Raw genomic sequence first — 14,185 nt, 5'->3', positions numbered from 1 at the left:
TGTCAGATCCCCAGGGACTGGCCACCAGCTCCTGCCCATGCTTGGTGGCCCTGAGACACTCTGTCCAGCTCCTCTTGTCCTTGAGGCTGCCTGGCCTCGGCATCCGCACCTGTGCACCTGCCTGTGTCCCCTATGTACTGTCCCAAGCACTGAGCCAAGGAGCCTGGAAGCTGTGGGAACGTGTGTGTTTGGAAATTAATGGCACCATTAAACTGGCTGAGCGTGAAAAGGGCTGGAGTTGCAGCCCTGGGCTTGCTCTCTTGGAACGGAATGACCTGCCGGAGCCTGGGCACAGACACTTGAGGCCTCTGGACTCCCTTGTGTGGCTGGCTAGCTAGATAACAGGTGGAGATGAAGGACCCCTCCCCAGACCTGGTGTCCCCTCCCCCTGGGCTCTGGGCAGACAGCAATGTCATGGGTGCAGTGAGTTAAATCCTCATGGTGGCTCCATCTCCAGACCCCAAGCCCACACTGCCTGGGTGAGTCCTTGAATCAGGGACACACCACACACTACCAAGCCCTGGCTCCTCATCTCCCGCACCATTGGCTTGGGTCTCTATAGTGGGACACCTTATAATTGGGAATAGGAGCCCCAGGTACAAGTCCCAGTACCACTGTGTACCACCAGCTGTATGGCCTTGTTCAAGTCGCTTAACCTCTCTGAGCTGCATCTTTTCTTCTCTGTAAAGTAGAGCTAAGAGTGCACATAGCCCCATCCCCTGGAGTTGTGAGTCTGAAAGGAGATGATGATTTGTGTAAAATGTCTGTGCGATGGATGCCAGGCACAGAGCTGACCCTTGGGAGGGCCTGCACTTGTTCTTGCTGTCACAGGCTGCGCAGGCCCCTGGGTAGCCATTGCTTGCCCTGCACCCACACTTGCTTGAGGTGAGGATAAGATGGCTGCTCCTTTCTGTTTTCCCTGTGGGGAGCTGAGTCACCTACTAGCCCAGGGCAGGAGCAGAGGTGTGAGGATGGCCTGTTCTGACCCAACCTGACCACCAGTCTTTGGGAGTGTCTTGGCCACCAGGGGGCAGAGCAGGCAGGCTGGGGATGCTTGGTGCATCAGGAAGGGTGTATGATCACAGCAGGGTGGAAGGTGGGCCAGGCAGGGGGTGCCCTCAGGGAAGCCATGTAATTTAAGTCATCCCTGTCAGCTTGGCTGAATCTGCTGAGATCTGGGGCCTCCTTTGCCAGCCCCTCCGCCCCCCCCCCCCCCAGCCTGGATCTGCCTGTGGTTTAGGTCACCTTTGGGCCTTTTGTTGATTTTGCAAACTAAATAAACAGAGGCCCTGGTGGCAGCTGTGCTTCTTAGAGCTCAGATGGCATCATTACAGTGCCCTTCTCTGCAGTCTCCATTTATTGCCTATGAAAAGGGTACAGGAGTCCTGAGGGCCCGTGGCAGTGGCCAGGCCTGGCTGGGCTGGGCTGGGGTCCCTGGAGGGTCCCTGGGGCAAGGACTCTGGTGGTCTGGGTGTGGCTGCTCACAGGACAGATTGGTGGTGGTCTGGTTCTGATACTAAGTTGGACAAGCCCTTCCTCTCCTAGCCTGTTTCCACAGGTGTGCCTGGGGGATTAAGAAGAAGGGATGAGGGCTGGGGATATAGCTCAGCAGCGCTTCGCCTGCCTGGAAAGTGCAAGGTTCTGAGTTTGATCCCCAATACAAAAAAAAAAGAAGAAGAAAGGATGAATCTCCACCTGTAGAAGGCAGAATACTGAGGCTTGAGGATAGAGTGAATCATCTCACTTTGTCTCCTGCTAACCCATGAGTCCCTCAAGGGCAGGGGTGGGTGTGTTTCTAGGTCTCATCACGGGTCTCGCTAGTGCCTCTGAGGTGCCCATCGTGGTAGGGACAGGGCAAGTATTTGTACCCAGGATGACGTGAAGTGCAGGAACTAATGACTCCCCAGGGCCAGGGACCCTCGGGTGGAAGCAATCCATTCAGCGCTGGGCTGTATGGGGATGCACGCTCTCTGTGGGCAGGCACGGGAGGGGACGTGCTATTTATACCTATGTGGGGTCCCAGGAGGCGGAAGCCAGTGAGGACAGCAGCTGGGTGTGGTGCTGGGTTCTGGTGGGGGTATGAAAGGTTGGCAGAGGCCGGGCTGAGAGGGAGGTGTCCACTATACTGGCTGCCTCTGCAGGACATAAGACATGGGGCTGGCACCCCCTCACAGCTGCAACAAGTGGCCCTAGCACAGCAGGTTCCCACTCTCCTCTCCACGCTGATTCCTCCCCTTCGCAGACATTGTAATTGCCATAAAAATGGGAGTGAACAGTGGCCATGGGTGGGAGGAGTGGGCCGCCAGCCATTCCCTGCCAGCAGGACTTGAGGCTGTTTTATTATTACCGCCTGGCTGTATTTCACGTATGGTTTAAACATCATCAAACGCTACATCCCTTTTGAAAAGCAAGAGCTACCTTGCTGTGGATGTGGAAGAGAAACAAGAACACGAAAATCTACAGAGCAGATGGCCCAGAATTGATGTTTGTGATGGGAGCTTTGCAGCATGTCCACTGTCAAAGGAGCTAAATCCTATCTGGCAGCGGGCGGGAACTTCCCCTGGGAGGGCATGGGAAGGTGGGGTGGATTTTGGGGGAGGGGACTGGGCAGAATCCTGGGAGGGAATTCTGTGAGTCACCTGGCTGCCTCTCAGTGCCTTCCTGGCCTTGAGCTCCCTTCAGCCTCATGCCCTTCCTAAGAAGGTGGCCACAGCCCCTGGTGTCCAGAATAGCCTTCTGGGGCCTGGGGCCCTAGGGGTGGAGGACATGTAAAGGTCAGACAGGGCTTTGGGTACAAGTCCTGCCATGGCCACCTACAAGCTCTTGTGACCTTGACCAGAAGACACTTTCTTCCCAGAGCCTCAGTTTCCTTATCTGTCCGCCTAGAGTGATGGCCCCTTAAAAGGTGGTGAATGTTAGACAGGTGGCTGGGATTTAATGAACAATGACTGCTGTTACTGAGGAAGTGGGTATGTGAGCAGGAATTGATTTTTATTTAATTTTTAAATTTTTTTTTGGTGCCGGGGATCGAACTCGGGACCTTGCGCTTGAAAGGTAGACAGCGGAACCACTGAGCTAAATCCCCGGCCCAGGAATTGATTTTTAAAAAGTGTTTAACCTACTGATTCCCACTGAAAAGTAAGTACAGTAAAACCAGGAACCATTACAACAGGAGCAAAAAGAACCAAGTTAGAGCTGGGGATATGGCTCAGTGGCAGAGCACTTTAATCCCTGGCAACACACACACACACAAACACATGGCGCTCTAACCTGGGCATCTTACTGGAATGTGCCCAGTGCCCCTGGGCATGCCTGGAACCCTCAGGCAGGATGCTTTCCATCCCACCAGCCTCTGGCCAGCTCCTGGCCGTGGCCAAGTGGCCTCTCTCATTCGCCACTTGATGCTTGTATCTGGTCCATCCAGTGGCCGTGGTTTATGCCTGTTCTTGGAGTGTGTGCTCTTGGTGGCTGCTTGGGGCAGCTTGGGTCGTGGCACTGTACTCTGGCCCCAGTTCAGAGGAAACCTCAAAATTAGGCTGAGCAAATCTGTTGCACCTTGATAGGGGATGTAGCTTGGAGCTTCCTACCAGTCATTAACAAAGGAAAACAGGATTTTAGATTTTGTAATTCTAATCTTGGAAATCAAGTTAAGTTTTGGCGTAATGCCTCTTTTTCTTTCTACTCTCTACCCCCCCCCCCCATTCTTCTCTAGGCCCTTTACCAACTCTTCTTTTTTGCAGTGCTAGGGGTCAAACTCCAACTGTTTCTCCTACAGATGGTTTATCCCTTGCTCCAGAGACACCCCAACCAGCCTCACTCTGGAAGTGTGCCACCCCTCCCATGGTTTCTCCCTGCCTCTTGTCTGCTACAGCCCATCCTGAGGGCACCCATCCTCGGGGTGGCCTGGCCTCTGGCCTCTGGCTATGCCCAGGCCCACTGTCTGCAGCTTCGATTTCTTAAACACAAGCCTGTGACTAATAAGGGTTGCCCCCGGGGGGCCAGGAAAATCTTTCCCTTGTTAATATGGGAGTTTAAAAATGTGTCACCATCGACTTGAAGGAAAGACTTGTTCCTGCTGAGAAAAGCGGCCTGGAGATTCGTCTCGCCTTAGGAATCACACAGCTGGCTGCATAAATTCCAGAGGCTGCCGAGGGCTCTCTTTGCAAATTCTTCCTCTCAGCCCTCAGCCACGCTGGAGCCCTGTGGAGCCCTCTTTGCTGCTCTGTCCCACCCTGCTGCCCCCATCAGGCTCTGCCAGGCTCCTGTGCAGGGCAGATCCCTGAGTGGAAGGTCCCCATTTGTCTCTCCTCTCTCCATCTTTCCACAGTTGAGCTGGTGGCTAATTCCACATCAGGATGTGTTTTCATTCTGGAAGAGGAGGATGAATGGGCTGAGGCCATTCCATCCTGGAAGCCATCTGGTGACCCCACACAAGTGTGGGGACCCCCAGCCCCAACCCTCTATTTGTTGCACAGTGGATCTGCCCCGAAGAGATTTTTAGTCCTGGATGACCACTTGTCTCCTGATTTTATTTCATTTTTTCCTAGAAGGGGCTGTTGGGGTCTTTAGGGGACTCCTCTCTGGCCCACGCCCTCACAGCGGGTCTGGCCTCTGCCCTGCAGCTGGAGAAGGAGGTCCCAGGCTCCTTCAGCAACTCTCTGGGCCCAGAATAATCACCACTAAATGACTTGGGAGGTGGCTATTATCATTTGTGCTTTTCTGGTTGGGAAGCTGTGGTGTAGGGACATTAAGTGACTTGTCTGGGATCCAGGAAGCCTGAACCCAGACCTTTTCACTGTTTCACCTGTGGATGAATGAGTGCGTGGAGGGTGAATGAGTGAATGAGGGGAGCCAGGGTGGTGACACCCAGGGAGCATGGGGGGAGCATGTTTGGAGAGCGTGGAGGAGAGCTGAGCATTCTAGGCCTCTAGGATCCCCACCCCCTTCTGGTGATGGCCTTTGGGGCCATGTTTTGACCTCCCTGGAGGGCTCACCCAAGTGTGGCCAGGAGCAGGATGGTGGCTAGGCTACCCAGAATGCCCCTGGTCTGCCCTCAGCATGGGGAGCCTCCTGCTGGCTGCTGTAGGGGTGACTTTGGCCAGTCCAGACTTACATTCTGGCCCAGGGATCCCTCCAGGGGGTTGAGGGGCAGGAGGGGTGGGCACAGGATGCTAGTGAGTTTCCCCTGGCTCTCTCAGAGCTGTGGAGTGTGGGCAGAGAGACAGGGCAGAGGGTAAGCAGGCAGTTTGCAGTCTCTCTGGCTATGTAGCCCTGGTAACATGTGCTGGATGGCCGTTTAGCACCTGGTACTGGCAGGCAAGTCTGCAGCCTGGCCCCATGAGCCACCCCCAGCTGCAGAAAGAACCCCCGAGGACTCTCAGCCACCATTACTCTGGGAAAGCAAGGGCTTTATTTTCCCTTTCTCCCTAAATGTTATTGCCACGATAGGCTTTGGAAATCAGTTTTTTATAGTCTTTGTTGTTTGCTGAAATATGAGGAGCTCTGGAATGGAATAAACTGCTGGGATGGCTTGTCTGGGAAAGGTCAAGAGGCCAAGAGCAAGGGGTAAGGCTCACTTTTGACTCCTCCAGACCAGGGTCACTCTTTAGAGACTGCTTTTTGTTCTGTTTTGTTTCGATTTTGGTTTTTTGAGACACGGTCTCACTATGTAGTCCAGGGTGGCCTTGAACTCACTATGTAGCCCAGGCTGGCCTCTAACTCACAGTGATCCTCCTGCCTCAGCCTCCTGAGTATTGGGATTACAGGCAAGTCCCAGCACACCTAATAGGAACTGCTATAGCTAGAGGGGACCAGGAAGATGTGTACCAGAATGTTGAGGCCCAGGGTGGGAGTTGCATAATTCTGGCTGGAGTGTGGCTCTGAGGCCTTGGGATATGTGCCTTTTGTCACATAGTTCCCTCACCAGACTAGCCTGGCATAGTGAAGGTCTTTTCTTCCTCCTTGATGCCAACAATGCCAGCCAGTTTCCCTTGGGTGCTATCAGGAGCACCCTGACAGCCACTGGCAGTGTAACTTCTCAGTGTAAGAGAAAAATAGGCCCTCTGGGTTTTGCCAGGCAGGATGCAGGCCTGGCAGGGGCTCCCACCTGTAGAAGGCCTTCATCTCCACCACAGCTTGTCTGTGGGGAACCCAGAGAGGGGCAGAGATCTGGTGAGGCCACCCCAAACCCACCCACATCCTCCTCCTTTTTCCGGGACCAAGGACTCTCCAAGGAGGCCCTGAGGGCCCCCAGGAGAAGGCCGATTCTCTACTCTCTGAAGATACGAAGAGCTCTTACAAATCAATAAGAAAAATGGGTGGAAGATATGGACAGGCAATTCCCAGTAGGAGGAAAACAAATGGCTAGTAAACAAGTGAAGAGAGGCAGGACTTCGCCAGTAATCAAGAAAAGGCTAATTGAAATAAGGGACATTATTCTTTACCCGGCAGGGAGGCAGACACTGTAAGTATTGATACTTGCAAGTGCAGTGCAGTCTTGGGGGACAAGGTCTATTCTGGCACATAGTAGGTACTCAGAAACGCTTGCTTATGTCAGAAGATAAATAGAACTCCTCTCTGCGAGCAGCAGAGTCACTGCTGCCCCCTCTGTGTCCTTTGCTTCCTCCATTGTGCTGGCCATCGCAGGGTGCTCCCAGGGATTTGCCCCCAGCTCATCCCAGATGCAGCTCCCTCAGCCTGGAGTCCTCACATGTTCTTGGCTGTGGCCTGGGTCTTTCTGGGTCTCTTTGGGGCAGGTGCTGTTTCCAGCTTCCAGTTTCAGCTCTGCAGCCTCCTGGCTGGTACCAGGGCACACTGCCTGGCTTGGGCATGTGGGATGGGGTGGTATTCATAGGACCCAGAATTGGGACCCAGAGTTGGGCAGCTCTGGCTCTTATCATGGTTTCTCTCACCACCCTGGCATCCTTGATTTGGGGAAGATCTGGCCCTGGCAGTGACCTCAGCCCCCTGGGCAGCCCACTCCATCATCTGGCTTCAGTGACTCTCCTACCTCCTTGGGTTTTCTAATTGCATGTTCTCTCGCACGTGACCTTTGCTCAGGCAAGTCCCTCTTCCAGGAGCACCCTTCCTTCCACTTTCTCTGCTGACTCTGGCCACCCTCTTCAAGAACTTCCAGATTAGGTGACCCTACTGCGTGCTGCAGGCACCAACATTCACACAGCAGGTGTGGGGTGTTGGGCTGCACAGGGGAGCAAAGGAGCATTGGCCTGTGCAACTGGGAGGCCCCAGTCATGTGGAACAGCCCCACTCCGGGGACGAACCTGTGTGGAGGGTCAGGGTTAGAAGCCAGTCAGAGCCTCCAGACAGGGGTTCTGAGGTAGCCTACCCCACGTAGAGCAGAGGCTGGAAGGGAGGCTGCTCCCATGAGGCCGGATACCTTTCTCTGCCAGCCCAGCCTGGCAGCCCTTATCTGCAGAGCCAAGTGTGGCCGGATCACAGTGGAGCTGTCTTTGATGCAGAGCTTGAGGGGAGAGCACAAGTCACACTTGAAACAGCCACAGTCCTGGGGAATCTGGGTTTCTGTGTCCTTGGTTCACCTTCCACCCATCCACTCTGGGTGCACCTCCCTGCAGGACCAGCCAGCAGGAGAGCCAGGCCTGGAGTGACACCAGCCTGGAGCTCAGCTCTGGGCTCCCCAGCAGTCTCTTCTCTCTGTTCCCTCTGTCCCTGTCTTTCTCGAGATTCCAACCTGGCCTGGGCTGTAGCTTTCTCTCTAGTCTGGCTCTAGCCCAGGCTGAGGTGGGTGCCACCTTCCTTCTTGCATTAGAAGAACAAGAAGTGATTAGGGGGCCAGGGATTTAGCTCAGTGGTTCCGGTGCCTGCCTCGCAAGCGCAAGGTCCCGAGTTTGATCCCCGGTACCAAAAAAAAAACGAACAAAAAAAGAAGTGATTAAGACACAGCCCTTGCTTCTGCTCGGTGTTCCCCCACAGTGGGCATTGGGGTTACAGCACAGGCGATGGATTTGCAGCTTTCTGCTGGGGCTAGGACTCAGGCAGTTGGAGGATCCTGGACAGCCTGGTTCCAGTCCCAGCCTCTGTCACCATGGCTTGGGGCAAGCTGCTTAGGTCTAGGGCTTGGTTTGCTTGTTTTAAAATGGGAATAGGAGGGGGCTGGGGATTTAGCTCAGTGGTTTGGCCACCTGCTGTGCAAGCACAAGGACCCAAGTTCAGTCCCCGGTATCAAAAAAACCCAAAAAACCCAAAAAAACAAAACAAATAAAATGGGAATAGGAGGCCTACGGTGCCACCCTGCTGTGTGGATGGAACATGGTGACAGATGCTTGGTACCTGGAACCATCAGGTCCCACTGTCTTGCCTCTCACAGATGGGTACCCCTTTAGGAAATATGCCCCTAATTATGAAGTTACAGATCTGGACTGTCACATGGGAAGAGGCACATTCATTAGGAGACCCAAGCGCACAGCTTGGGCTGTGCCAGGCATCTCCTTGCCAGCTCCCTGAGACTATGGGCTCAACAGCACATGTCCGCATCTTCCTGGTGGCAGGTTCCATCTGCCAGCACCCCTGGAGCCACCAACTGGGGAGGGCCTGCTCAGACGACCGTCTGTCTCTGGAGACTGCCCTGTGGTCTTTCACCTCTGATTTGTAATCTCAGCTTCAGAGAGGACTCCCATCCCTTCCTTCTACCCTCCACCACCACTAATCCATTTGCCAGGGCCCCGATCCAAGAGAAAGCTAATTAAAGAATTTCTGCTCTTGGCTCGGCCTGAACTTTGAAGATTCCCCTTGGTCTTCCTGGAGTATTTGAAAACAGGTGGAGAATGGGGGCGTTGGAAAGGGCATCGGATAAACTCCTGAAGCCTCCATAATAGGCTTAATCCCCCCAAAAGCAGGCAAGCATCAAGCTGCCCTCTACCCGGCACCGCTGAGAACGGGGTGGGGTGGGGGGGCTTGGACTGCTCTCCACCTGTGACCCAGACTGGAGGCTCTCTGGTTCCAAGCTGTGTGTTCCCCAAAGGGTTCCTGGGAAGGGAGGGGAAAGACTGGACATTCCCCAGAGCAGTAAGGGGGTGGGGTCTTGCACCACCTGGCTGTGGCATGGGGAGGTTCCTGCACCCAGGGACACTGTGATTGAGGGCAGGTAGGAGGTGCTGAGTGAGGCGGGCTCTCCCTTCCTGCCTCTCCCCTCTCGGTCCTCACCCCAGTCAAGAGCTTATTTGTCTCAGAGACTTTGAGTAGCCAACACTTACTGGACTTACTGGTGAAATGTGAGTTCCATGGGGCAGGGATCATAGAGTCCTCTTGGCTGCTGTGTTCCCTACCTGAGAAAGGCTGGCACATAGCAGTTGCTCAATAAAGACTTAATTTTATGGGCCAGGGATTTGGCTCAGTGGTGCCGCTGCCTGCCTCCCAGGTGCGAGGTCCCAAGTTTGACCCCCGGTACCAAAAAAAAAAAAGACTTAATTTTAATTTAATTTATTTATGTTTTGAGACAGGGTCTTATTACACAGTTCAGGATGGCCTTGAACTCACTACATAGCCCAGGCTGGCCTCGAACATGCAGTGATCCTCCTGCCTCAGCCTCCTGAGTGCTGGGTCTATAGGTGTGTGCCATCATGCCCAGCAAGACTTAATTTTAAAAATTATTATCATTTTTTTTTCTGTAGTGCTGGGGGTGGACCTAGGGTCTTGCACATGTTAGATAAGTGCTCTACCACTGAGCTACATCCCCAGCCCTTTGTTTTGGGGTTTTTTTTTTTGATACTGGGGATTCGAACTCGGGTCCTTGTGCTTGTGCAGCAGGTGGTGAAACTGCTGAGCTACATCCCTTAGCCCTTTGTTTTGGTTTATTTTTTTATTTTTATTTTTTGTTTTGTTTTGGTTTTTATTTTGAGACAGCATCTCATTAAGTTGCCCAGGCTGGGCTCAAACTTGTGATCCTCCTGCCTCAGTGTCCTGAGTAGCTGGGATGACAAGCATGCTCCTGGCTCATGAAGATTTTTTGTTTTATGATTTTAGCAGATGCTAGATAGTCCAGGTTGGCTTCAAAGTTGCTATGTAGTCCAAACTGGCCTCAAACTGCTCCTGACTTAGTCAATGAAGATTTTAAAAGATCTCTCTTCCTTCCTTTCTTCCTTTCCTTCCTCTCTCTCGCTCTCTCTTTCTGTAGTACTAGGGATGAAACCTGGGTCCTTCACACTGAGCTGCAGCCCCACCCCTCAGTAAAGACTTATTGATAGTGTGGCTGTTGGTCAGGTCCTGAGACCAGAGTCTCTGCTGTCTAGAGCTGATGCTCCTGCTGCCTTCAGAAAATGTCCCAAAGTCTTTTGGGGATTATTGGGACCCCCAAAATTGTGGGTGGAGTGAGAGTTTTAGATCCTGTCCTCCCCATCACTTGGGCCAGGCCTGGTGTAAGCCTGGGGAGGGCTGGGCCGTCTGCTACCACCGTGGCCCAACCTCCCCCCAGGACCTCTGGGACATTTGTCTGCAACAGGGAAATAAAAATGATAAAAACCTGCCACTGAATTCTGGGTGACAGTAAATTACTTAACACCTGAAACAGGTTGAAATGTGGCCACTGTGGCTTTTAATAAGCCCATCTTGGATGCAGCCGCTTCTTCGAGGAGCGGCCAGGTCTCTTCTCGAGGCATAATTTCATCTCAGCCCAGGCTTGGCAGCAGTGCAAATAAGATTTCACTTCCCCTGAAAATCTGCGAGGGGGGAGTATGGGGTTTCATCTGCACTGTCAGTCAGCGCTCAAGAGAGCCTGTTTACTTTGCTGTAGGAAGAGAGGGTCCTTCAGAGGAGTCGGACATGGGGGCTGGCAAGGAGGTGGCTGGGTCAGCGTTGGAAGATGACGTGGGTGGAGGATGGCAGGGAAAACAGCTGGTCTGTGGCCCGGGGATCTAGCCTTATCTTCGGTGCCTGAAAATGGACAAGTCAATGCCACCCAGACCTCCCAACTCAGGATTTCAGGGCTGGCTGGGTGGCCTTGGATCTGGCCAGGACCTTTCTAAGAAGATGCTAAGAATCAGTTACAGAACTCAGATGAGGGGCTATGATTTGAGGTATTGACCCATGCTGAGTTTGGATGCCTTATGTCCAAGATGCTTAGTGAAGCCGGATACCCTTCTTGGAAAGTAGATGGTCACCCACTCTTTCCTCCATTTGGACTAGACCATTAGTCCTCAGTCTGATGAAGCAGGGGCTCTGGGCCTTGGGTGTCCCTTGGCCATCAGAGGTCTCACTCCACCTCTGCCCTTCAGTGATAAGCGTGTCCTGGGACTTCTGCTTGGCTGTCGGAGGCATGGTAGGGGCTGTAGCAGGGTGTGGTCTAGGGATTGGAGGGGAATAGTCCATCACCTGGAATCCACCTAATGACAAACAGGGAGATGGCAGGTCCCTTCAGGGTCAGTGAGTCCGAGTCCCTGTACTGCCCAGTACTTAGTTCCTTGGGGAGCCCACCAGCTCTGCTTGCTGTCCTGCTTCTCAGACCCCCTTCTCTTCAGGAGAGGATAGGTACTTTTGGATGTCCTTCCTTCTGTTGACCTGAGATCTCAGTCCTAGAACTCACCCGTGGGTCCTCGTGGTCCTCCTGTGGGACCATCTTGGCCAGGCCTCCATGCTGGGGTTTTTTCTAAACTCTAGCATGCTCACCCCATTCCCAGTCTTCCTGATGTGTTAGGCTCCATCTAGTCTCAGATCCCCTTCAGCAGGCTGTGAAAAGCGGGCTGTGAAGAGTGACTGGCGTGGTTTGGGGAGTGGGCCCAGGTCTTTATATTTGCCTCTCCTTTATGCCAGGCCTGGGGGGACTTTACTGCACTGCTCTGATCCCTGGGCCTCCCTGCAGAAGACACTGGCCAGCCCATCATCTGGCTGTATTCCAGGGGGCCTGTGAATGCTGGACCCACCAAGAACGGGGTGTGCCAGTGTGGAGGGCTGTGCTCCCTCAGGAACCCAACCCTCCATACCCACTCTAGGAGCCCTCAGTACATGGTGGCAAGTTTGACACTATCTCAGTGGTACAAGTGGTAGCAGTGATGGTTTCTGAGTGCTCAGGTCTCCACCTATTACCTACGTGGCTCTCCAGCAGCAATGGGGACATGCCTTACAGAGGTGGAAACAGGTTCAGGGGAATGAGGAACAGGTGATAAGTGGGGGAGTCTGTGGGTCCAACCTAAGTCTGAGGGGCACCAGGCCCTGCCCCACAAGTCCTCCAGGAGAACAGCGACATGACCCAGGGCAGGTGATGATGAACACCTTCTGGGCAGAACCGCTATGTGCTCCAGGGCTGAGGAACACAGTGTGGGAACCAGCCCTTCTTCCTTGGCTTGGGGAGCTCCATGGAGCTCCAGGTTTGTGGTATCACCACAGGTGTGTGGAGGGTGAGATGTCCTGGGGCAGGCTTGTCCTGTGGGAGGTGGAGAGAAGACTGCATGATTGCTGGGACTCTGGGATCACCAAGAGCCGTCATGCTTGAAAAGTCCTCCTTGTACCCCATATCCATCAACAGGGCGGGTGGGTGGCCAGTGTCCCCTCCTGTGTTTGTTGACTTGCTCTTCACATGTGTGTGGGATCCTGTGTGCCTGGCGTGCACTGTGAGGGTGAGGGTGAGAGCTGCCTGCTAGGTCCTGGATGGGGTGCTGGAGCTAGTGAGAAATGCCAGGGAGGTATGTGTGGGACTTTCTGAGGCAAGGCCTGAGTCGAACCTTCCAGAGGCTTTATGGGGGAGTCACCCAGGCTGAGAAAGATAGGATGTGGCCTATAGTGTGGCCAGAGGCTGGGCTGGCAGGGAGGGCTCTCTCTGATCTCTGGGTCCTCATTAGGGAAACATCCCTATGCAGACCTGGCTCCCCAGAGACCCCTGCCATGCCAGGCCTGGCCTCTCCCACAGTGCACCCTCCTTGCCCCAGCACATAGTACATCATCAGCCACCATCTCCTGATTGGCTGGCCTTGTTCCAGAAAGATTCCTTGGCTGCCCCAGAGGTGAGAAAGAATGAGGCAGCCCTCCTGAGCCTCCCCTTTGGTGAAGTCAGATAAACAGAATTGTTCTTTCCTCTAGTGGTCACCTGGTCACTCAGCATGCTACTCTTTGAAGTGGCCTCTTGTGGTCATGGTTGGGCCCTGCCCCAGCAGATGGAAGGAATGAGTTCTTTTTTGGTGTGTTAAATTTAGCAGAAATAGCTATTGTTCTCTTGGGAAATAATTTTTTTTCTCTTCTCCTTTTGGGATAGGAGATACACAGATAAGGCTGTGAGAGTTGTGAGTGCAGAGGGCATGTCCAGTGGACAGGGGGCCATCTAGAAGGGACAATCCTAGCTAGATGTTTTTTGGAGCAGCAGAATAAGCACGTGTTCCCAGATGCCTGGATGGTTCCCTTATCTGGATACCCATATGGTCACCAGAGCCTCTTTCAGGATAATCCTTAGCTTTTATTCATGTATCTCCATGTGGAGACCTCTGAGTCTGCATCTAGCTGTCAGTCCACCCTGCATGGCTGGTTTAAGACACCTCTGGTATCAGCCAGTACTGAAGATTGAACCCAGGGATTTTCCACTGAAGTATATCCCCATCCCTTTAAATTTTTTTAAAATTTCAAGACAGGGTCTCTCCAGGTTGCTAAATTGCCCAGGCTGGGCTTTAACTTATGGTTCTCTTGCTCCAGCCTCCCAGAGTGATGAGATTACAGGCGTGTGCCACCATATCCAGTTCTTTCTTTCTTTCTTTTTTTTTTTCTTGTGGTACTGGATATTGGACCTAGGGCTTTGAGAATGCTGGTTGAGAATGCTCCCCGTCCTTTATTGTTGTTGTTGTTGTTGTTATTATTATTGTTGTTATTTTCCTAGACAGTATCTTGCTATGTAGTCCAGGCTAGCCTTGAACTCTCTATGTAGCCCAGGTTGCCATTTTTAAATTTTAAAAGGCAGGGTCTCAGTAAGTTGTCCAGGCTGGGCTCAAACTCGCAATTCTCCTGCCTTAGCCTTTGAGTAGCTGGGATTTTAGGTGTGCACCACCACATGGTTCCCATCGTGCCCCCAGGGAACATCCAACCCCAGAGTGTCCACTTAGCTTGGCCAATACCCCCGTGCCAGTGGACCCCAACAGCAGAGCTGACCCCAGGGGTAAGGTCTGGACAACCGAGACCGCATGAGCCACAGATATCTGGTCCCTGGTGTGCAGGGCCACTGAGCCGAGAGTCAGCA

General features: G+C 53.3%; 1 protein-coding gene across 2 annotated transcripts in view; it reads left to right on the top strand.

Annotated features, from left to right (window-relative positions):
* The window catches only part of Macrod1 (mono-ADP ribosylhydrolase 1), a 142,345-nt gene that overhangs the window by 17,136 nt on the left and 111,024 nt on the right, over nt 1-14,185 (top strand). The gene's annotated exons all lie outside the window — the stretch shown is intronic.

Source organism: Heterocephalus glaber, unplaced genomic scaffold (assembly GCF_053883595.1).
Source record: "Heterocephalus glaber isolate CG9 unplaced genomic scaffold, H.glaber_assembly_v1.0 deba00000594, whole genome shotgun sequence".
Taxonomy (NCBI): Eukaryota; Metazoa; Chordata; class Mammalia; order Rodentia; family Bathyergidae; genus Heterocephalus; species Heterocephalus glaber.
Note: the sequence above shows the minus strand (reverse complement) of the source record. Positions and strands in the feature narration are given on the sequence as shown.